At 36.2% G+C, this 22705-nt stretch overlaps 1 protein-coding gene across 2 annotated transcripts in view; it reads right to left on the reverse strand.

The window, feature by feature from the left end:
- Positions 1 to 22705, reverse strand: part of rtn4rl1a (reticulon 4 receptor-like 1a) — a 108967-nt gene that overhangs the window by 48437 nt on the left and 37825 nt on the right. The gene's annotated exons all lie outside the window — the stretch shown is intronic.

A 22705-nucleotide genomic window follows, 5' to 3' on the forward strand; every position in this document is an offset into this window, starting at 1 on the left:
TCTACAGAAGTTTTAAACATCAATAGCCCTTACTGATTTTACAAAGTCATTTTAAATGTGATTCCTTCTTGAAACACTAAAATGTTTCCCTAAGACATTTCAGTAGCGTTTTGTTCATGTCAGACCTTGGAGGTACTACAACGTGGAAATTACTTGTATTGTCTGAAATTTATGGAACCTTACATCTTTGTATATTTAGTCCAATCTGCTTCCTTAATTAATGGCACATATGAAACACATAACACATGCAAAACATTGATTAAACTGAATAGCTTAGTGTATTCACTCTGGAGTTATTCTGAGCCAGTCCAGCATGGGAGCTTCTCCAATGAAAGGGGGTTGGAATATGAGATGTAGGTAAAATAGTTTAGGATCCTGCTTTAGAGCAGCAAAAGAGAATAACACACACAAACACACACACACGCCATACACGCACACGCCATACACACGCACACATCAGTCTCATCATATCTTCTGTTACAGTCATCTTTTCTCAATGAGGCACAGGAAGAAACAGCAAGTAGAAATACACACAACTTATCCTGATAACTGGGGATACTAATCATGATCCCAAGTTGCTTATTATTTGTTCCATTCTGCTAACTCTGCCTTGTAATAGCCTGTTTCTATGTTGATTGCATTGTTTGTACTGAGCCTTCTGCTATTTTTTCCCCTGACTGTCCGTGTTGCAGAGGTTTCAGATCCATGAATTTGCAATATACTGTGTTAACAAATCGTTGGCACTACAAAGAACTGAGAATTTCCATTTTTCATTCACAGCTAGGAACATAAAACATTCCATATTTTAAATCTTTGTTTCCACTTTTAATAGGATCTCAGTTTTTCCCCCAGAAAAGGAAACATTACACTGATCCTTTGTCACATGTGATATTTATTCCTCTGAATTTGTCTTAACCAACATATATGTAGATAAATTGGTTTCTTTGTCTCACTGAAAGACACACACAAACACACCCCTACCAACAAAAGCAGAACCACTGAAAGCTATCCTTTGGTTATATCCCTTTTTTATGATTTGCACATCAATTACTGTCTTTCGCACATTTCTTAACTTTCCTTTTTTTCCTCTTGCACGTTTTATAAATTCATCCTCCCACATAAATGTTTTCATTTGGCTTTCGGCATACTTTGCAAGTCTGTTTACATGAGGCTGCAGTGTTTGATATGAGTTTGTGGCAGACTAATTTCACATACAAACACCAAAGACACAAAAATCTATACCATATGAGTACGCCTGTTTATACTTGATTATTGCTATAAAAGACAACAGGTAGTATCAGAGTGGTATAAAATAAGCAAGGACTGTCTGTCTGTTTTTAATAACCAAACATGATGAGCTCCTCGTTATCCAGGTATTGGCAGCAGAGCTGAAATATTTGTGTCATTGTCTCGTATGTCAGGTACATTAGTCTAAGCTTGAACTGGGGCTAATACTGCACTGTAAAACCCAAACTACTGCAACCCATGGTTAATGAGGTGTGTTCAGTGCTCTGGCATCTCTAACCATTATCTCGTATTCAGGGGAACAAAGCGGCGCAAGGCTATTGATTATCTATTTGACACGGTGCGGAAGCAGGGAGGGCAGGAAAAGAACAGGGGTGACAAGGACAGCCTGACAAATCAAACATAAACTTTGATTTGCAGAGTTTGTGAAAAAAAAAGAAGCAATTTTCAGGAAAATTATTTTTTTCTGTTTGAGTTGGAATGGAAAGGATTCAAAACAGGAACAAAATGATTGTTAATATTATCCTCAACTTCAGCTTCCTACTTAAAACAAACTTTTAATTCCACAGCTGTGACGTAGAAATTGTTCACTTTTCAATGTCACTTTTGCTTTAGTAAAATATCCAGGATGAACTCAAAGCATTTTAAGTGGTTATTTTATCTCACGTGTCCTTCAAACACAGCGTCCTTTATATTAATTGACAGCCAGGTTTTGTAAATAAATTTCACTTTAAAATTGTTGTGGGTGCCACAGCAATAGTGATTTTTGTAAAAAAGAAATATTACAGATATTTTCCCCTTTATAAATATATATTCACATTTTCTTTTTCTTGTCCTTATTTCAGTCTTAACAAGGAACAGGTCTGGGAAGCAGGGAGTCCAGTTCAGAGCCTGTACTCTTCTGCAGCCACGTTCTCACACTGTCTTGTTAAAAAATACATGGATGTCCTTGGAAGATGTCATTTTGAAAGCAACATATGTTGCTCTAAAATCTCAATGTACTTTCCTGCATTAATGCAGCCATCACATACTGTAAGTCCAAGTGACCTCTCCCAAGGGGACTTATACTGCCCCTTATATATTAATGCTATTCTTCTGCATATTTCTTTTTGAATGATGCAAACTTAAACAAGGAACAAAAGTCACCCAAGTTATTTACAGATTTGTTAACTGTATCTGTTACAGGTTTATAATATTTCAAACAACCAATATTAAATGTAGTGTTTCCACTTAATTTGCAAAATGGATAGAGAGAATAACCAAACAAGTCTTCTTGAAGGTTCCATCTGGTGTTTAAGTGATCAATCATTTTCATTAAATGTGAAACAAAATAGTAAACTGCTTCAAGTTCAGGTGGACCCTCTGAACAATAGGAAGTAACCTTGTTATCTTTCTTTGCTGTTCCACTGGATTGCATCTCTGTTGGCTCAATAAGTACTGGTGTTAAACACAAAAAATAACTAGTGTTGGTCTGTATGAATGAAGCCTGCGCTCCTCAAGGGCGCCTGCAACAGAGAACTGAAACTGAAAAGTGTCTGTAAAATAAAATGTCAGTGTGAAAATTGTTTGAGTTACTTGCTTTAATGTACACATTTAGTTTCAATTAATATTTTTTCACTATCAGTTTTTGTACCACTTTCAAAAACATATTTTTCAGTACATTAATTTTAGCGTCAATGTTAATCTATTCAGTTGCAATTCTATCTTTAATTGCAAATATTTACTTTTGGTTCCATCGTTTAAGCTTTCATCGTTTTAGCCCCATAAAATCAGTCACTCAATGTAGGATGGAGGAGGAAAACAAAACCACGAAAGTGTGGTAATTTGTATTTAGCTGAATGACTAATTTCCTCATTATGGTGAATATGACATCTGTCATTTTAAGGCCATTTCCCTGCTTGATTAAAATGTCAAATTTACATCCATCTAGCATCATACATTTAACTGTAAATGAATGTGGTGGGCTCATGAGCTTTTGTGAAAAGGTAAGTGAGCTGCCATCACAGTGAGTGTTGTATTTCTGCCCGACACAGCACAATGTGACTGACCATCCATTTTGTCTCCGATGAAGAGGTCCCTGAGGGAAAGGAGCCCCCATCTCAGACGTCCACTTCCAGAGGTCCTGCCCAGACAGGCCCTCCTTCCTCAAAGTCATCAGATAGAGACAGACATCAATATACAGAATTGACCAGCGGTGTGAAAGACTAGATGTGTTACTTCAGGGTCACAGGATCGTCTTCATGTTAAATGGTCAATCTCGCAGTCATTCAGCTGTAGAGGTTGGTTCTTAAATCACTATGTGTATGTCTGCAAGTTTCTCCCTGGGGTTTTATGAATGTTACTGCTCACAGATAAGTAGAAAGGCATCAAATAACCGGCTTCATGTTTCATTTCTCGTAGGGCTTTTTCCTGGCTTAGCCAAGGTAAGAGGTTATCAGCGATAGAGGGAAAATAGGATTTAGTACAGCAAGCTTTCTTCTCGCAGCAAGGTAGAGGCAGAAATTAGAGCAGGTTGAAAATGGAGATTGTAGACGTGTAGAAGTGCAGGGAACAATGCTAACAATAAAACATATGAAGCCATTAAGAAGAAGAGAATTCGCAAAATTGCTATACTTATGATTTTCAGCTTTACAATAAATATTTCACTTTTTAATCTGTAGTTAGCATAATGATGTCATTTTGGACCAGGTTTCTCCATGTGGCATTAAAACTGTGCAAAGTCTTGTGAATGCAGCGTATTAGATAAATCCTTAAAAGCTGCAGGCTCATCACAGAAAAGCACATAAAAGATTTACAAAATAACAGGAGAGCCAAATGCAGCTCATGAAATGCGTATTATTTTTTTCTGCTGAGTATATAAAATGAACATTGTTTTGAGGAAATGTTTAGCCTTAAACAAGAAAGGAAATAATAGACAATGTTGAAGTAAAATTACCTGGTATACCAAACGTTACGTTCAATGTTTATGCGGAAAGTTTCTATTATAACAGGAATCCAGGAACATAAAGAGTTTATGCTGATTCTGCTAAAGAACTTAAATTAGTTCCTGTAAAATATGAAGGACAACTCCAAATAAGGAGTGTTTTTTTTATGTTGTTTCTATTTGTTTTAGTAAATATTACTGACATTACAACTTTATCTCTGGACACTAAAAGGTTATTTGAAAGCATCACAGAAGGATGAACATGTGAATATGCTGGGCTTTTAGAAAGATTATAAGATTATAAGCTGTGGAAACCCATTGGCGCTTAGCTGCCCCTGTGCACACTACATGTTTGTTTAATAAAGTGTGACATGCCGTAGGTTACTGGGTGGTCAAAGATGCAAGAAAAGAAAAGGAAATAAAAGAAAAGGAAAGAAAGGGAAAAAGAAGAAAAATGAAAAGAGAAGAAAGATGTTAAGAACCAAGAGGAGTTTGAAACAGTGAGAAACTGAGATCTAAATAATAATGCAGTAACAATTTGAAGTAATTTACAAAACCCCAATTGAATTGGATGCATAATATGTTTGTCTTTTAATGTTCGTCTTTTCAAATTTACTTTTTATTTAAATGTTGCTGGCTAGTTTAAATATAATTAAGCAAAACTCATAGTTATCTTCGTCCAGTAGTGCATCTATAAGTATGACTTCTTGTTGATATAAAATTTCCAAGATGGCAATGGTAAATTGATCAATTCTGGGTTACTAAAAAAGGATACATTGTTTCAAATGTCTTTTTTGGATTACAGCCACTGATTATTTTGATCTGTATTTTACATTTTTGTCCACCTGTTTTATTTGTGTCCAATTAAAACACCTCGCTAACAGCGTTCCAAAACAAAAACTCAAAGCACCTTAAAACCCTGAACATTTGTCTATTACGCAGTATCAAAGCAGGACAACCAGTGCCAAACCAAATGTGTAGGAGTCACATAAACTCATTATTATGAGACTTTAATTAAGTGCTGCAGACGTGGAGGGTATATTGCCTTGAGAAAATATGCTACAATGAGCATTTCAGTAATTATTGTTAATGTGGAGCATCGAGCTGTGAACTAGATGTGCACTACCAGCATAATCCCAAATTCCAGCCTTCATTCATTGACACGGAAAGAGATTATGATAATTGCGCTTCACAGTGTGGATCTGAGAAGCACATGTTCTTTAATGGTGCTGCACACCTCCACTGTATAGGGCTGAATGTTCAGGTCGTACTCAGCGATCTGCATCCATGTGCATCTAGAGCTTATGGAAAGAAGAATGAACATTAGTTGAGCATTGGTTAACACTTTAAAGTCAGTGGATCAGAGATCATGATCACTAGAGCTTCAATGGACTGACAATTTGATTCTCGCTGTTTTGACTGTGGAAAACATCCAGCTCCAACGCATGGAAGGACAACTGGGCAGCAATAGACACACATTACCAAGTAAATAAATATAACATTAAAATGCTGAAATTGTCAGTATAAACTTTATAAAACTGGGCTTAATCATTTTAAACAATAATGAAGAATGATAAAGCAGGAATCTGCAGTAAATTCAACTATTTGTCCAGAGATAAAAATGTTTTAATAGTAAAATGTTAGACTGTACTGCTTTTTCGGGGGAAATTGATTTATTTAAATTGGCAATGTAATTAAGAATTGTAAAATGTTTCTTTAAATATCCAATATCAGAAAAACATAGGCACTTTGACAAAACCTTGAGTTATTTATATCTAAAGCTGTAACAAGAATTATAATTTTGCATTTCCAGTTTATTCTCTTTTCCCTTTTCTTCTCTATAAGCAAGTGTTTGAGTATTTGACTATAAAAATGGACTAAAATCCCAAAGTGCTAAATATTAAGTTCCTAGAATCTCTCTACAGATGATCAAATGTTTGCAGTCAAATTAGAAATCTTCCCAACTTTTGAGAAAGCGACCATATCTTTCCGGGGAAATGTTTTGATGATGACATGATTATGTTAAAAATAACTATCAGACCATAACAATTATGCACTTTACTTTTTTAAGTGCTTCAGTGTCTGTTGTGACAAGCACTTTTTTAGACAGTTTTAATCAATCTTGCTGCTTCCTGCACATTATGCAACAAACCTTTCCAGGTTGGAAAAACATAATTGGTATATGAAACATAGGCTTCATTGATGACATTTTTCTCCCCAGAAGTAAGGTATCTCCTATGTAAGTCTAACTATGGCTTTACTTTTTGGGATTATTTAAAGGAAATGAATACAAATTATGTAAGACAATATGCTAAAAAATCTCTCTTTGGTCATGTTTATGAATATTGCCAAGTATTGCATATATAAACCAACATATTGAGAGGGAACTGACATATTTCATAAATGAAATCATGCCAAAATATGAGTTTCCATATATGAATGTACATACATTTAATATCTTTATTTGAAATATAAGAAAAAATTATATATATATATATACTGTAGATAGATATATAGATATATATATAGATAGATAGATAGATAGATAGATATATATCTATATACAGTACAGACCAAAAGTTTGGACACACCTTCTAATTCAATGGGTTTTCTTTATTTTCATGACTATTTATAAGGCAAGAAATCCCACTTATTAACCTGACAGGGCACACCTATGAAGTGAAAACCATTTCAGGTGACTACCTCTTGAAGCTCATCAAGAAAATGCAGAGTGTGTGCAAAGCAGTAATCACAGCAAAAGGTTGCTACTTTGAAGAAACTAGAATATAAGGGGTATTTTCACTTGTTTTACACTTTTTTGCTTGGTGCATATTTCCACATGTGTTATTCATAGTTTTGATGCCTTCAGTGTGAATCTACAATGTCAATAGTCATGAAAATAAAGGAAACTCATTGAATTAAAAGGTGTGTCCAAACTTTTGGTCTGTACTGTATATATATATATATATATATATATATATATATATATATATATATATATATATATATATATATATATATATATATATATATATATGTGTATGACATTTTCATGTTCGGCTCCAAGGACTCTTTTAAATGCCATTCATGCAAAAGTTGAAATCTCAAACATTTGTTTTCACAGAAGAAGCTTGCAGCAACAGAAACCTGCAGTGATGTGACTCATTTATCAACATCAAACTCAATTTGTTAACTGTGACAGCCCCTGACTGTATATGTTAAATGAACGTACAGTCAAAAGTACGCAAATGAATGCAGTCTCATACAGGATGTCAGATGTGAAAGGACAACAGTGGATTATTACAGCGCACACTAACAAGAAGCTACACATCAGCATGTGGGTACAGTTATGTCACGTCATCACAACTGTCCAGACTGTGAACAGCGCTTCACTACTGTTGAGTTCTGCTGCAGACAGATGGCAAAAAAAAGAGTGAAAAGGGAAAGACCCATGAGTTTAGAAATAATAATTGCAAAGTTTTCATGTCAAATCTGTAATTGTTTGAAAAATAAACATCTGTAAATGTGAAAGTTTGGTAAACACTTTAAGTGTTCACTTGTGAATTATGCAAAATATCCTGTTGTAGAACAAAAATTAGGTAATTCTTTATACTTAAATGTCCTCTGCTTTGTCTTTATGACCTGACAAGACTGACCTGAGATGCTCATGCTTTATGCTCACTGTCTTAACTGTCAACCACACAAATAGCTTTTGATTAAATGTTTGGATTTTAACAGGAAATTAAGTGCATGTAAAACTACAAATAAAGTGACTAGAAAGTGAATCTGTAATGTCAGTGAATAATTAATGCTCTTCATCGCTTCATCAGTGATTCAGGCTTTAATCTCGGTATGTACAGGAAGCTGTCTTTACCAAAACATGTTCTGTTTATGTGAAATTGGCAAACCAGCTGTGAATGTTTTTCTCTAATTGCTAAAAAGAGAGATTTTCAAATCTGGCAGAATACGTCATTGCTCACAGTTTTACATTTTTTGAAGAGTGTAAGACTCTGGCATTCAGCCCTTTTGAGAACTTTCTCTTTCTTGACTGAAGAACATATTGCATGTTATACTAAGATTCCCAAACTGGGGTAAGCATACCTCTAGGAGTTTTTTAGCTCTCCTGAGGAATGAAAAAGAAGAGTCTAGTGCAGCATCATATTAAGGATGATCCTCATTTACGTCGAGAATCTTTAAAAGCAAGCACTTGTTACAAAAATCCAGAGAATTTGAATCCTAAAAATCACTAAATAGAAATTTTGAGTGCAACTTTCTCTCAAAATCTCTCTGATGTATTTAATCTCCTTTGCTGAAAAATCGGTTTCTCACAAATGTTTTTTTTTCTCTCTTGCATGTGTTTTTTCTGCCCAGTATCTCTTGCTTCACTCGGAGCTTATAACTTCCTCAGCATATGTGAACGCGTTCTTATTCCTCCATCGGAAACTTTACAGCAAGGGTGAATGCGTTTCTTCCTCTGACTGTGTCATGAGATGACGGTATTCTGTCAGATGAGGAGTCGTGAACAATCTTGTTTAAAATCTTGTTGCAACATTGCGCATTAGCTCACCCTTTGATCTGCACTGTTTCTGTGTGCGCCCAAGGCAACTGAGGGGTGCAAAAGCAGCAGGCGAACCATGGATCAGTTGGGCATGGCGAGGAGATTTCATATTCCTGAATTTCATCCGAGAGTAATCCGGCCTGTGACGGTGCAAAAAGTATTTTCATACTGCCAGCCGCCGTCCGTTCCATCTCCTCTCACATGAGCTTACTGTATGCATTGGTGCCCGGGCAATGAGGCAATTGGAGCTTACTGAGTTTAGGCCTGCCAGGTTCAGCTTTTGCTTCTTCACTTTTTCTTTTTTTTAGAAGATGAATCATCAACATATGGTCCCAGAAAATTGGGTGATTAGACATAAGCAGCTTAATTTAATAATTTGTTTATTTTTAGCCAGTCAAACTTTTAAAAAAAAGTTGGAGAAAAAACAGGAATGAAATGCTGAACTAACTTAAAGGAGATTTTTTTTCTCGAGAGAGAGAGAGTGAGCTGCTCTGATTACAGGGTTCCTCTGAGGTATGTGGGAAAATACATAGTTTTCGATTCATCTTTGAACTTACAGTTGCAACAGACAGACAGATTTAAAACTATCTATCCATTTTAAAACTGTCCAAAATTATTTTGATAGCACAAAAACTTGTCTAGAATCAAGCAACCTGAACTTTTACTGCACAGGTTAGCTTTATCTTATTTATTTTTAGATATTATTGAGCAAAAAATCCCTTATTGTTGATTACATTCTTACCAACTGGTAAGTGGCTCTTGAGCCCGCAAATTACAAAAAATTAAGATGTTTTCCAAAAACAACCCGTCTTTCATCAATGCGTTCACTTAGGTTATGGAATAAGAATCTTTTTGTGATGGCAGGAACAGCAGGTATTAACCAGATGTAAATCCATGCATGCCTACAGTACTATAGGATGTCAGTGTTGATCTGGCTTTGATGAAGCTCTACATTTCCAGCTCAAAATTTTAACTATTCAGTGTTTTAGCATCCATCCATCCATTTTCTGTACGCGCTTGTCCCTTAGAGGGGTGTGAGGGGTGCTGGTGCCTCTCCAGCTAACGTTCTGGGCGAGAGGCAGGGTCAAACCTGGGCAGGTCGCCAGTCTGTCGCAGGTGTTTTATCATAATTAAAGCTAAAAAAGTTGCTTAAAATAAATACATCATTAATCCACTTGATATTTTTTGATTAGGGTTAAACAAATCAAGAAGGAAGGAATAAATTGCTTTACCTTATAAAAAAAATATATTGCTTTGTGAGATATGTGTGGGTACCATGCAATGCTACTAAACAAGCTAAAACTAGTCCTTCATTATCAAAGGTTCAGTATTCTTTTGATTTTCTTTGTGAGAAACGTGTCTCCGCATGATGAAAATCGATCATATACAACCTCCATTAATCTTACTCTCACTTGTGTGAGAAAAGAGCCTCTTTTTTTTTAAGATAGCTCTGCTTATGTTCGTGTGTTGCCTCTCTGGGCTCCCTGGCGAGCTGCTCAGTGGGCAGCTTGTGCTAACACACGCAAAACATTGACCATTAAAACAAAAAAACACACCCTGATGCACACGCATACAGAGCAAAAAGATGCACACACCCACACACAAACACGGAGCGAGTAATCTGTCTGATTGAAAGAGCTTTCAGATGGGTAATTAAATTTCCCAATGATCCGCTGCGGTGGCTACACGGGAATTCAGCTTTCAGAGGTGAGCAGACGACCAGGACCACTGCAATAACACACAGCTACTGCCACATTCACGGGGGGCGCGGGGGATTATATTTCATTTTGACAAGGACAAGATAAACAGTGGAGCCTTTAACGACCATTAGCTCAACCTTAACCTCCATCTTTAGCACTTCTGCAATCCCTGTGAAAAACAAACACAAACACACACACCCACACACACCCTTAGCATTTCCTTCTGCCACCAGTAATAGCAGTGAGGCAGTGGTGACCTCACTGCTGTTACTGGTGATGTTATAATCCATTTCCTGATGAGCTAGTTTCTTTATATTTTACTTTCTATGAGTAAAACATCACTGTCAAACAGAGGTGGGGAGATACTCAACAATTGCACTCAAGTAAAAGTAGCACTACTACATATTTTTCTCAAGTAAAAGTAAAAAAGTAGTCGTCCAAGAAATTACGCAAGAGTATATTTGGTAAAAAGTCTACTCAATTACTGAGTAATCAATCTAATTATAAATCATTTAATATTTAAAAATTGCATAAAGGACAAAAGTATAAAGTTAAAGAAATGTTGGTGTTTTAAGGAAGAAAATTAATATAAATAACAAAAAAATAACATGCAAAAAATTTTTTTTTTCTTTTCTTTCACCATAAAACATGTAATTTTAACACAAACTGCAAATGTGTGTCTGTGTCTGATGACTTTTTGGTTTTCTGGTTTCAGAAAATTTACTCAAGTAAGAGTAGCAATACGTTCTAATAAAATTATGCAAAAGTAAAAAAGTAAAGTAAGGTAATTTTATTTATATAGCACATTTTCAGCAACAAGGCAATTCAAGTGCTTTACATGATTTAGAAAGAAATACAACAAAACAACAAACCAAAGGAATGAGCAAAAGAAGAAAAAGAAAACAAAAAAGTATTTTTTTAAAAAGTTCAGGATAGTAAAGATACTCCTAAAAGTAAATCTTTTAAATATAATTGAGTAAATGTAAGTAGTTACTATCCAACTCTGCTGTTAAACATTCTGAATAGGTTTCCAGAACATCTCAAAAACACATAACATATTAATTTAAATTCAGACAAAATGTAACATTTCTCACTAGAGAGTTGTGATCATCAGTATAAAACCATTAATAGGACATTACTGATCGTTTAGCTCATTAATATAAAAAGAGTAGCCATCTTGATTCCAACTTCCTTAACTGTAAGTAGCCTACCGATCGGCGTATGAAAGTGTGAGTGTGACTGGGTGGATGTGATACTAAAGAACATTGTGTAGTTGTTATGACCCGAAAAGTGTTAAATTAGTCCAGTCCATTTAACTTTGGAAGACAACATTGATCTTACTGGTGATTAAGAATTACCAGTGAACCTAACGTGTATCATTTTAAGAGGAACCTGTTATACCTGAAGAAAACCAGGGTATTAACATGATGTATACATTTGATTTAAAAAGTTATTTGCCAGATGAGCCCAGGATTTTCTTGCAGTATTTCAAACTATCATGTTACAAAATCTTAATAAACTCAAAAGAAAAGAATAAAAAATGTCCTATGGCCTTTTTACCAAAGAACACCGCTAAAAGGTAGCTTAGGGAAAAATGTCTTGCTTTTGTCTTTCCTGTTTCTCATGTAGCAGTTGGTTAGTTTCACTTACAGTACACGTCCTCCTCGGCGGAAATAAATGAGCAGCATTATTAGGAGAGCATGTCATCTGTTCGCAGCAAATACAGGCTTAGAAACACAATAACAGCTGCCTGTTGGGCTAAATGTAGCGTAACGGCAGCAACGAGAGGAACAGAGGTTATAAAAGCGCGGTGTGATTTGATCACCAATTGGCATGGCAACCAGCCCCAACCAAGCAGCCTAAATTAATTGAGGTCTCCCATCTGTAACAAAGGCCAAGGAAGCCGAGCTGCTCGGGTGTCATGTGAGCTCAAAAGGCAATGGGAGCAGGATCAACGCACATCTGGATCCTTCACTGGAAAACACCACTTAGCAGGGCTTTAGAAAGTTGTAAGGCGTTAATAGAGGGAGTTCATTCATTCCTGCAGGGAAACTCTCTGTGCTTCTCATAGTCTCTTCTGCACTAGAAGGTCAGCAGAGGGAGCTGAGAACACAGCAGGATCCCTCGAGGTGGCAAAGACACTGTGTGTTGCTCAAGGACAGTTAAGTAAAAGTATATACAGCTCTGGAAAAAATGAAGAACCCACTGCACTGAACCCCATTGAAAACCTCCTGATTATTCCACCAAATATTGATTTCTGAACTCTTCCTGAGTAAAACATTATTATTGTTGTTCCTAAATGAATATGAACTTGTTTTCTTTGCATTATTTGAGGTCTGAAAGCACTGCATCTTTTTCGTTATTTTGTCCATTTCTCATTTTCTGCAAATAAACACTAAATTTTTGCTTGGAATTTCAGACATGCCAGTAGTTCATGGAATAAAAGAACAATGTTCATTTTACTCAAACATTTACCTAGACAAAGTAAAATCAGAGAAACTGATCATTTTAAGTGGTCTCTTCATTTTTTCCAGAGCTGTATGTGTAAGAGAAAGACAGAGACAAAAAACAAATTAAAGTAATTATAAAATATTTATATAACACAAACTGCCACACTTTGCATGATCCGTATTGTCTTACAACTGCAAAGTTCAGTGTATAATGATGGGATCTTTGTACTTAACGAATACATAACACCTACCTGAAAAGTGATATATGCTTTTAAAAAATTATAATCTGAAAAGTGTGGCATGAATTTCTGTTCACTTATTAGAGAAACAAAATAGTTTTGCAAACTAATTTGTTTTCAAAATAGTTCAAACAAAACTCTTGTTATGTTTATGCACATTTTCCTGCCACAGTCCCGTCTTTTGAAGCCATTGTCTTCCTGGTTGGTCCTGAATTTAGTTTTATCCAACTTCCTGTCTCTGACCAGCCTCTGCTAAAGAAGACCATCCCCCACAGCCTCACACTTTCACTGCCATATTTTGCTATGGATGTAGTTTGCTAATAAATCACAGTGTTAGTTTTACCTATTTTTGAGTTTATATGTTTTCAATAGTGCTTTAGCCTGCTCTGAGGCAGCAGCTGAAGAGCAAAGGTTGTTTTAACATTTTGATACTTTTTTGTGGTTTCTTTGTCCAAAAAGAACTATTTTTGCTCTAATCTGACCACAGCTCTTTCTTCCACATATTTGCTGGCTTGTGCCAAATGATAAATTGAACTTCTTATGAATTTCTTTCAATAACCATTTTATTTTTTCTTGCATCTCTTCCAGAAAGGTCAGATTTGTGGAGTGCACAACTATTAGGTGTATTGTTAATTCTCCACCTGAAATGTGGCTCTCTGCACCTCCTCTAGGCTGCTTATTGATTTCTTTTCTCAGCTTGTCAGTTTTGGTGGACAGTCATGTTTTGGTTAGCTTGCACCCAAACATGACCCTTCTACTTTTAGATGATAAATTGAACAGTGCTCCATTAGATGTTCAAAGCTTAGGATGTTGTTTTTTTAACCTAATTCTGCTTTAAGCTTCTCCCTAAATGTATCCCAGAAATATCAGGAGTGTTCCTTGGCTAACATGATGACCTTTGCTCTCTAAAGTTCTCTAATAAACCTCAGAGGCTGTCCAGGAACAGCTGGATTTGTCCTGGGATCAAATTACATGAAGGTGGACCTCTCATACCAATTAGGTGAGTTCCTAAGGCAAATTGCATTGGATTTTATTTAGGCATTTCAGAGTAAAGGTTGCTAAATATATATGAACATTTGGGTTTATTCCAAAATCTCCTGAAATAAGCAGAGGTTTGTGATTATAGAGTGATAAAATGTGAAAAGGTGTGAAATGTGAACACTTTTTCTAGCCGGTGTGTTTATTTCACCTATTGTAACCTGTCTGTTTATTTGATCCCATAAATCGTAGCTAACCAAACAAGCACACTTCTCTTTGCTGTCTTTCCTGTTTCGCTTTTCTTTTTTTTCTTTATAGCAGTTTCTCAAATCTGCTGATGACAACAGCTCATGTCAGCTTCCTCGCCCATCTGGACGATATGATCCCAGCACACAACTCAAAGCCTGTTTGCATTTGTGTGTGTGTGTGTGTGTGCGTGCGTGCGGGTGTGTGTGTGTGCAATGAAAGGAGGTAAAGATAGAAGACTAAATAAAGTTAAAGACAGGTGTGGAGAGATGGATGCATCTTGTTCTTTTCTTGTTCCATCTCTCCGTTTTTTTCCATTGCACCGTAATTAGACAGGTCTGTGTGAGCCGCATAGCAAGCAGAGCCTCGAGGAGGTGGTGGAGGAGGAGAGGGGGGCATGATGAAGCTGAATACTAGAATGTTACAAGGCAATAAGATTAGATCAGATTGAAAAAGGAAGGTGGTAAAGCATCAAGTAAACAGCGCAGAGTGGCTCGCCTGAGACAAACAAAAGCAAGATATGATATGATAGAGTGAAAATTCCCTCCTCTGTTTTTATTTAAAGGACACAGCCCTACAACGGCTGCATGATAATCGAGCAATCAGAAGAGGATGCAGGGGCTCAGCAACCAAAGCTAGTTAATCTGTAGCGTTTATCTGATACCTGATTTCAGCTGCAATGTGAAACTGGAACCCAAGAGAGAGCGGCTGGGATGGTGGAAAGAGTGTAGCTGAAGGGGAGAGAGAGCGGCTACGATGAGAGAAAAGAAGAGGTGAAGAGGGGTGGGACTCGGAGCAATTCCCAAGCTTGTTAAAGTACCGCTAATTACCAGCTGGCCTTGCAAAATAATGAGCCTACCTGTGTGCTGAGAGCCTGACGGGCTGCTGTGACGGTTTAAACAGCAGAGCAGGGGAAAAACAGAGGAAAAAAGAGGCAGGATGAAGGGAAATGATGAAGCCAAAAACAGAACAACAGACAGGGGTCAATGAGGCACAATCAGACGCACTGTCACATAAACAGAAATGGTGGAGGCTTAAATTGTTAAAGGGACAAAAGCAGATAAACAGATCAAGTTGTACATTTATTAGGCAGGGTTTGGAGTAAATGATACATATTAGTGGTAATTTATCTCCTAATATGTGCAAACCCTGTTGAATATTTCAAACTCTGCAGGAGGAAATATGTGGTGGAGGTGGATAACATGAAACTGGTGCTTCTCTGTAGGTGGAACATCATCTAAAGCGTTTTACAGCTTCATCTGTGTTCGAAAGTCACCAACAGGCAAAGGGCTACTTAATTCCCCAGCGGCCCAAAGTTCCTCTAAGAAGTTAAGCTAGGGTTTCAGGCAATGGCACATTAAGGATTCTCTCATTTTTCTGCACAGTTATGCTGTCCCAAAGTACAAAACATTTCCCTTTTTTTATCAAAACACTGATCACATCAACAGCCAAGTCCTTACAATTTCAACAAGCCATTTTCTGTAATTTACTCAAAGTTTAATGTAAAAAATTTATTTTATGAGTCGTATATTTGATGTGTCCCATTTGGGGAATTAGAGTTACTTCTGATGTTTTGCAAAAGTTAACTGTTTCTTTTGATTGATGCCTTTTTGGTAAATTTTGTAATCTCCGAAGTTAGGGACCAGTTAGCTTCAAGATGTTCTATTACTCTCATGTCCTTTCACACTCTTTCTGCTGCAAAAGAATCCATCCATACAGTGGATAGGACTGTGGAGAAAGTTGGTAGCTGCACAACAGTGTCCCAAGTGGAGAACTCTCTTTTATTCTCCTGTAGCATTTACAGACAAAATTATGGATTTTCTCCATTTCATTGCCTCGGTCTTTTTTGAATGTTGTTGTGGCGATAGCTTCTGATATGTTGCGCTCCAAATCCTCTGCCACCAGTCAACAACTTTCTTCGTCTTCCTCATCTTCAGCTTGGAATGTTATCCAAAGTAGTGTAGTCGCTTCATCTTGTTCTGATTTAATGTCTGAAGGTGGATCGGCTTCAGCATCGGAAAAGAACTATTGCCACAGCGACGTGCCGTAGCAGCCTTAGCTCAGTTTGTGAGCAACGCGTTGAGTTTGGTTCATCTAATCTGGTGTGGAAATTCAACCAGAAAGTATCTGCTTAAGTAGCCACGCTTTACCGAGCTTATTGGCCGAAACCAACATCAATAGATGTGTAAACAGCCAATCGCTCATCGGCTTAGTGTTTCCCCCTTCCGACAAAGCACTGTGCTGAAAGTTTATTCATTTAAAACTTCCAAAACTGCCGTTTAAAGCATGGGTGGTTTCTTTATTTCTTTTACTAGTATATTTTGGATTAAAAAAATAAAAATTTTCTCAGAAAGTTCTATTTTTTCTTCTTTTTCTCTATTTGTGCTCTGCCAACTTGTTCCCTATTTTGTTGTGACGCGTCACAAATATAAAAGAAACGTTCAAATCAACAGAAGTGGATGCATTGCGGGGTAGCACTGGGGCTTGTCACCAAACTGTGTACTGTTACAGTGGTAACTCGATCAGCTTTGAGCCATTTTTGTCTTGGAGCACTTAGAAGAAAAATAGCATTTTCATCATGACTGGAAGGAGGGCACATGGAGACCAGCATGCAATTAAAATGTTTAAAGTGGCATGTTCAAAACTCCTGAGACAGATTATCTTTAAGTCAGCCTAATTCAAGACAAAACCTTTAAAAGTTGAGGTTTTAATAGCAATAAAAAAAATCTGATAAGCACTAGAACACGACAGGTTCACACATAAAATCACCCATCAAATAGCATTTCTTGTTTTTTCAGCTTAAAGTGTAAATGGCATTTGCTGTTTCATAAGCAACTTCAGATCTCTTGATTGTAACATAGGGGGATTTACAAAATCTGCTTAAAAAACACTATAACTGTTTAAAAATACTTTTAACAAAAACACCTGTTTAAAAAGAATTAAACAAAGCATGCAATAGGGAAAGAACAGTTTGCAGAACAATGTTGTTAAAACTTTATTTGTGTAGATAAAGTACCTCCCTGCATCGTTATCTTCTGCCAACAGACAACTGAGACAGTTCAGTAAATATTTAAACATTTACTGGAAAATGTAATTATTTTGTATGTAAAGTAAATTAGCTGGGAAGCAGTTTTAAGTGAAACATACATCATGAGACACAATAGTGTCTTCTTTTTATTTAACAGTGCAACATAAATTTTGTTCTCTTAGCACAAAATCCTAAAATTTCACACATTAAACATTTACTATATGGTCAAACAGAAACAAAGAGAGTGCATTTGGCCTGTTCCCACTTAAGTCTGAGTCAAATTGAAAATAAGGTAATTATTTCCCCCTGAAAGAAACATTTTATCATTTCTCTGTATGCAATCAGAAATACATCAGACCCCTCTAACTGTGTGTCCAGCAGAGGTTTAAAAGTGCAAAGCGAGCAAAGGTATGAGAAAACTGTTGAGTAGTTGTTCAGCTTATTTTGAGAAAACCGTTTCTGCTTTATGAGGGAGACACACTGAGCAACAGAGGAACAAATGAACTGAACAGAAGCATATTTTAAACGGCAGCATTGGCAGTGCTAAGTGCACAATCACTGTGCACCGTGAAAATGAAAATTATACTGAAGTTTAAAGTGTTAACAGTTAGTGCTAAGATATATTTAGAATTTATTTTAATTCAGCACAAAAATCCATTGAATATGAGTATTTTTTCCTGATGAGAAATAAAAAGAAAAAAAAAAGCTGACAGAATATCACTCTCAGAGTCTGTATTTTGTCTGTGCTCTACCTAAAACAAGCATTACATGCTGTACCTCTGCTCTACAATTCATTTCTTTAAATACACAAGGACAGTTCACATTTTAATAAAACATCTTGAGCTTTGGTGTTAAGCTCAAGGACACATTTCTCCTTCATTTGATGTAGTAATTGATGGAGATGTGACAGTGGAAAGATCCATCATGCCAAAAGCAAAACTCATAAATAAAAGAGTTCCCTCTCATTTCAGCAGCAACACAGAGCCGTGCTCCTGACTCTTATTTTGACAGGTCCTTTGTTTAATTATAACAGGATTTATTGGCCTATGCAATGATAATTCACTGCGCTACACAAGAGCTTTACATTTTCTGGAAAACATAAATAATTGAACCTGTGACTTGCCCATTTTAAAAGCAGTATTTTTTTCCACAATGTTGCAATGTATATAATTAGAGTCCAGCGAATTATGTTGTCAGGAACATGCTCCTGTGCAAACATGTTGAATTAATTAATTAATCAATTTTTGGTGAGCATGAAAACCAGCCCTGCTCCACTCCCTCCACCTTCCTTCACTTGCTTGTAAATGATGAATGTGTGAACTCTGTGCATACATCATTCTGCACAGTGAAGGTCAAACTACCCAGTGATGCAACAGTAAGCAAAAGTCCTTTTTTCAGGAAAGAAGCTGTGAAGAATAGTGATTTGCAAATAGAACCTCATAAAAGAGCAAAGTACTTCTCATCATTTAAACTTTAGGATGTTTTGACATGTTTACAGCTGATTCTCATAGAAATCTAGTCTTTTAAAAAAGATCAAACATATTTTGAACTACATATTTATTATTTTTAAAATTTTATCAAGCTGGATCAACAGCTCCAACGAAACTTACTGAATTAAACCTCGTTATAGAGTGAAATAAGCCTGTTGCTTAGCTTAAAGCATTGACCTTTATTGTCTACTGTTCACGTTCTATGATCTGAAGATGTTTTGAATTCAGAATGTCTCATTGTTATTCCACCCAGTTCTCACTTTCATGATCAACTTTTAACAAGTTTTTACTTATTCCATAACAGCTTTAGTTAAGGTCAGAAACAGCCCAGTGATTGCAGCTAATTATTTGTTTTCAGAATATTTTTCATCCTTTCTCTAACTCCTGCTTTAGGTACTGTTTCTTGCCATTCTTTATAATTATCAATATTTGGTTAGACACACTAACAAAATCCCTTCCCAATTATTTTTGGAGCTCCTCTGGGGTCAGTTTTGGTATCCCTTCTTTCCGTTTTAAGTATTTACCTTTTATTGGGTAACAAAAAAAATGCACTTTCATTACACATAAATGATCTTTTTTTTAATTACAGAACAAATGACCAGTTGGTCTAATTCATTCAAGTGTCTTTTTCTCTAACTTACTATTAATGCCATTGTCCATCTTTCCTCTCTTGCTGAATTCTCAGTGTTGCTACATAAACACATGTCTGAATTCACTTTATTCTGCACATTACCAGCAGTCTTTGCCCATCTCTCACACCTTGTTTTAAGATTCTCATCCACAATTCTGTTGCATGTTCTGTCCAGAACCCGATCAGCACATCACTCAAATCCCACAATGACCTGTTACCTTCCTGCCCAGTACCGAAAAGCCCCCCATAATCCTACTCTACCCTACCTCCGTTATACACTCTACTTTTACATCATCTCAAACTCTCATCCTCTTCACCTCTGAACTTTTATTTTGCAGACTTAAATTTTAAATCCCACCTTTGAGTACTTTCCCCCAAAGATCAGCAAGTGAAACAGACTGAACATGTAGTAGAAGCAACTCTTTCACAAGATTCAGTGAGAAATAGTCAGTACACATGTTGGGGAGTGTTGACACTTCATACTGTTTTTCTGTTGATGTGAGTGGTGCTTTCCATTAACTTGTCAATGCTGATCTTTTTGAGTCTTTCAGGTGACATGTGATGAGCTCAGAGCAAGTCAGACATGTTGATACTAGAACGTAACAGAATCAGAATCTTTGCCGGTAATTTTCACTACCACAGCTCTGATTATGATTACACTGCACCACCCTTCACACTTATCAGGACTCCTGGTAAAACGGTGTAAAAAACTTTCAACCTGAATTTATATTTTATGATGAGGCAGTTATTAGAAGAAAGTCCTGTGTTTGATAGGTCTTTTTGCCCAGAGTTTGCCTTTTTTCTCTGTGAATGTATAGTATATTTCTGGGTTTTCCAATTTCCTCTCTCAATGCAAAAACATGTCTGTATGATTAATTGGTTTCTGCACATTTATGCAGTGTCTGTGTCTATTTATTGCTCTATTATGGCAACCTCTCAAGGATTACCGCCTCACTTCCAAAGAGATCCTGCATGGCATGGATACATAAACTTATAGCAAATTTGACATAGAAAAGGTCCATCAGAAATGAAGTTAACCTTTTGTAAGATATCTGTTTGCTCTATTTTAATTAAAAGAGAAGATGTCTGTGCTGTCCTGCTGGAAAAAGAGAGTTCAAAGTACAAACTACAGGGTGCCAACAACTGCTGCACTATTGATTTTAAGAAAAAGATAGGAAACAAAAAAAATCTACTTATTTAATTTGTATTTTCCCCCAGTGAGTTACATCCACTTAAAATAGATTAATTGCAAGACTATGCTGCTGCAATAAAATAAAAACTTACTTACGGTTTTCTGACATAAATGTGTACAGCGGGTGCCAATGTGTGTAGTGGGTGAAGTTATCCAAAGCCCAAGTTGTAAATTCACTTATTTGGTGGTGGAGATTAAAAACTAGGGCAAATACAATCTTCTAAAACATTTGTAACAAAGAGAACATCGAATTCTTTAGAGGCTGTTACTTTAGGCCATCAAAAGCCAAAATAAAACATTTTTATTGAGTTATTTTAAATTTATCCCCATAGGTTCCCTTGCTAAAAGACTTTTTGATTATATACTGTACACAGTGTTATTACTTAGGATCAGCTGGTCAGGACTCGCCAGTGACCTGAATGATGTGTGCACCAGTTGAGAACAGGAATGGTTGCTTCAGATTTGTTGTCACAATGCATGCTAATGATGAGCTTAACAGAAAGAGCGAGTTACAAAACACACATGATTCATAAGCAACATTCTGCTGCCATGTTGATGAGTAATTGTGGTTTTGCTTGCATAAGTAGAATATGCATAATTAAATTCAGAGTTATTTTGGTTCATGTGGTTTGCACTGTGCCAAGACAGTGTTGGATGAGCATGTCGACCTAAGCTGAAATATTTTCACATGTTTAACAGCACAGATTTAAGGGAGAAAGCTCATGATGAACCATGTTTTTTATTTTATTTTGGCTTTGGTATTTTTCAGTTTTAGAACATTAATTAGGAAACATTAATTCAGACATTCAAAACTGCAGTACTGTGAAAAGGTTTTTCCTCCTTATGCAACTCTTCTTTTTGTTTTGTTTTTGGGGGGGGTTTGGTAAAAGTGTAAAGTTTTAGAACATCTAAGAAATTCTGTTAATAGACAAACATAACCCAAATAAAAAAAATACTGTCTTTAAATGATAACTTAATTTACTAATGGCAAAGAACTATCCAAACCATCCTGATCCTGTTTAATAAATAATTGGTTCCCTGGTTAAATCATGATCAGTATAATTTCCTTCACTCAGATCCAATTACTACTAGGCTTCATTAATAAAGGAACTACTTTAAGACAGTACAAAATCACAAAATATCTCAAAAGACGGACATATTACACCCCAAGAAAACCCACAAATAAATGAGAATCAGGAGGAGTAACTGAGTTACCAACAGTACTCCAAGTAAGAACCAACAATTCATCAAGGATTTAACAAAACATCCTGAACGTCTGAAATCTCACTTGGCTCAATAAAGGATTGTTCAAAATCCAGCAATCTGAAAGATACTGGGCAGCAATTACATCCATGGATCACATTTGCAAAAAAAAAACAAAAAAACATCTTCCTAATGTCTTTCGAGAAAATATCCTGTGGGTACATAGGATTATAGTAAAACTTTATGAAAGATTTGCGTCAGCTAAAACTGCATTTAAAAAATCATATTTACAGTAAAACATGGTAGTAGTTTATCGTTTTGGAGCTTCTGGGCCTGAATGACTTTTATTTACTGATAGAACCTTGAATTCTGCAAAAACTCCTTCCACAGTGATGCCTTTTATCACAAATGCTTCATGGCAGTTGTTGCTGCAAAGGTTGGATCAAATTGTTATAATATTTATGGATCTTTTTTCACATTGGGTCAGGTTGGTTTGAATGTTTATTATTAATCTGGAAACAAATAATAACAATATTTTGTATTTTACTCTACCTATCTCTAGCTAACATTAAAATGTGATTCACAATCTGAAATGCTTAAGCATGACTAGAAGTATGTGAGAGAGCAGATACTTTTCTCACGGCACTAAATTGTATCATTTTAATTATTTCAGGGGACGTGACCGCAAGAAAGGCTGCTCACGTAGGTGGTCATGAACCCCCGCTTTCAACTCCATGCATCACACTTGATTTCAAAAGCTCATCAAGACCTAACAGATTTCTTCTTCATAGCTCAGTCATCTGCCACAGCAGGGACGGCAGC

This window comes from Xiphophorus hellerii, chromosome 11, assembly GCF_003331165.1.
Source record: "Xiphophorus hellerii strain 12219 chromosome 11, Xiphophorus_hellerii-4.1, whole genome shotgun sequence".
Lineage (NCBI taxonomy): Eukaryota > Metazoa > Chordata > Actinopteri > Cyprinodontiformes > Poeciliidae > Xiphophorus > Xiphophorus hellerii.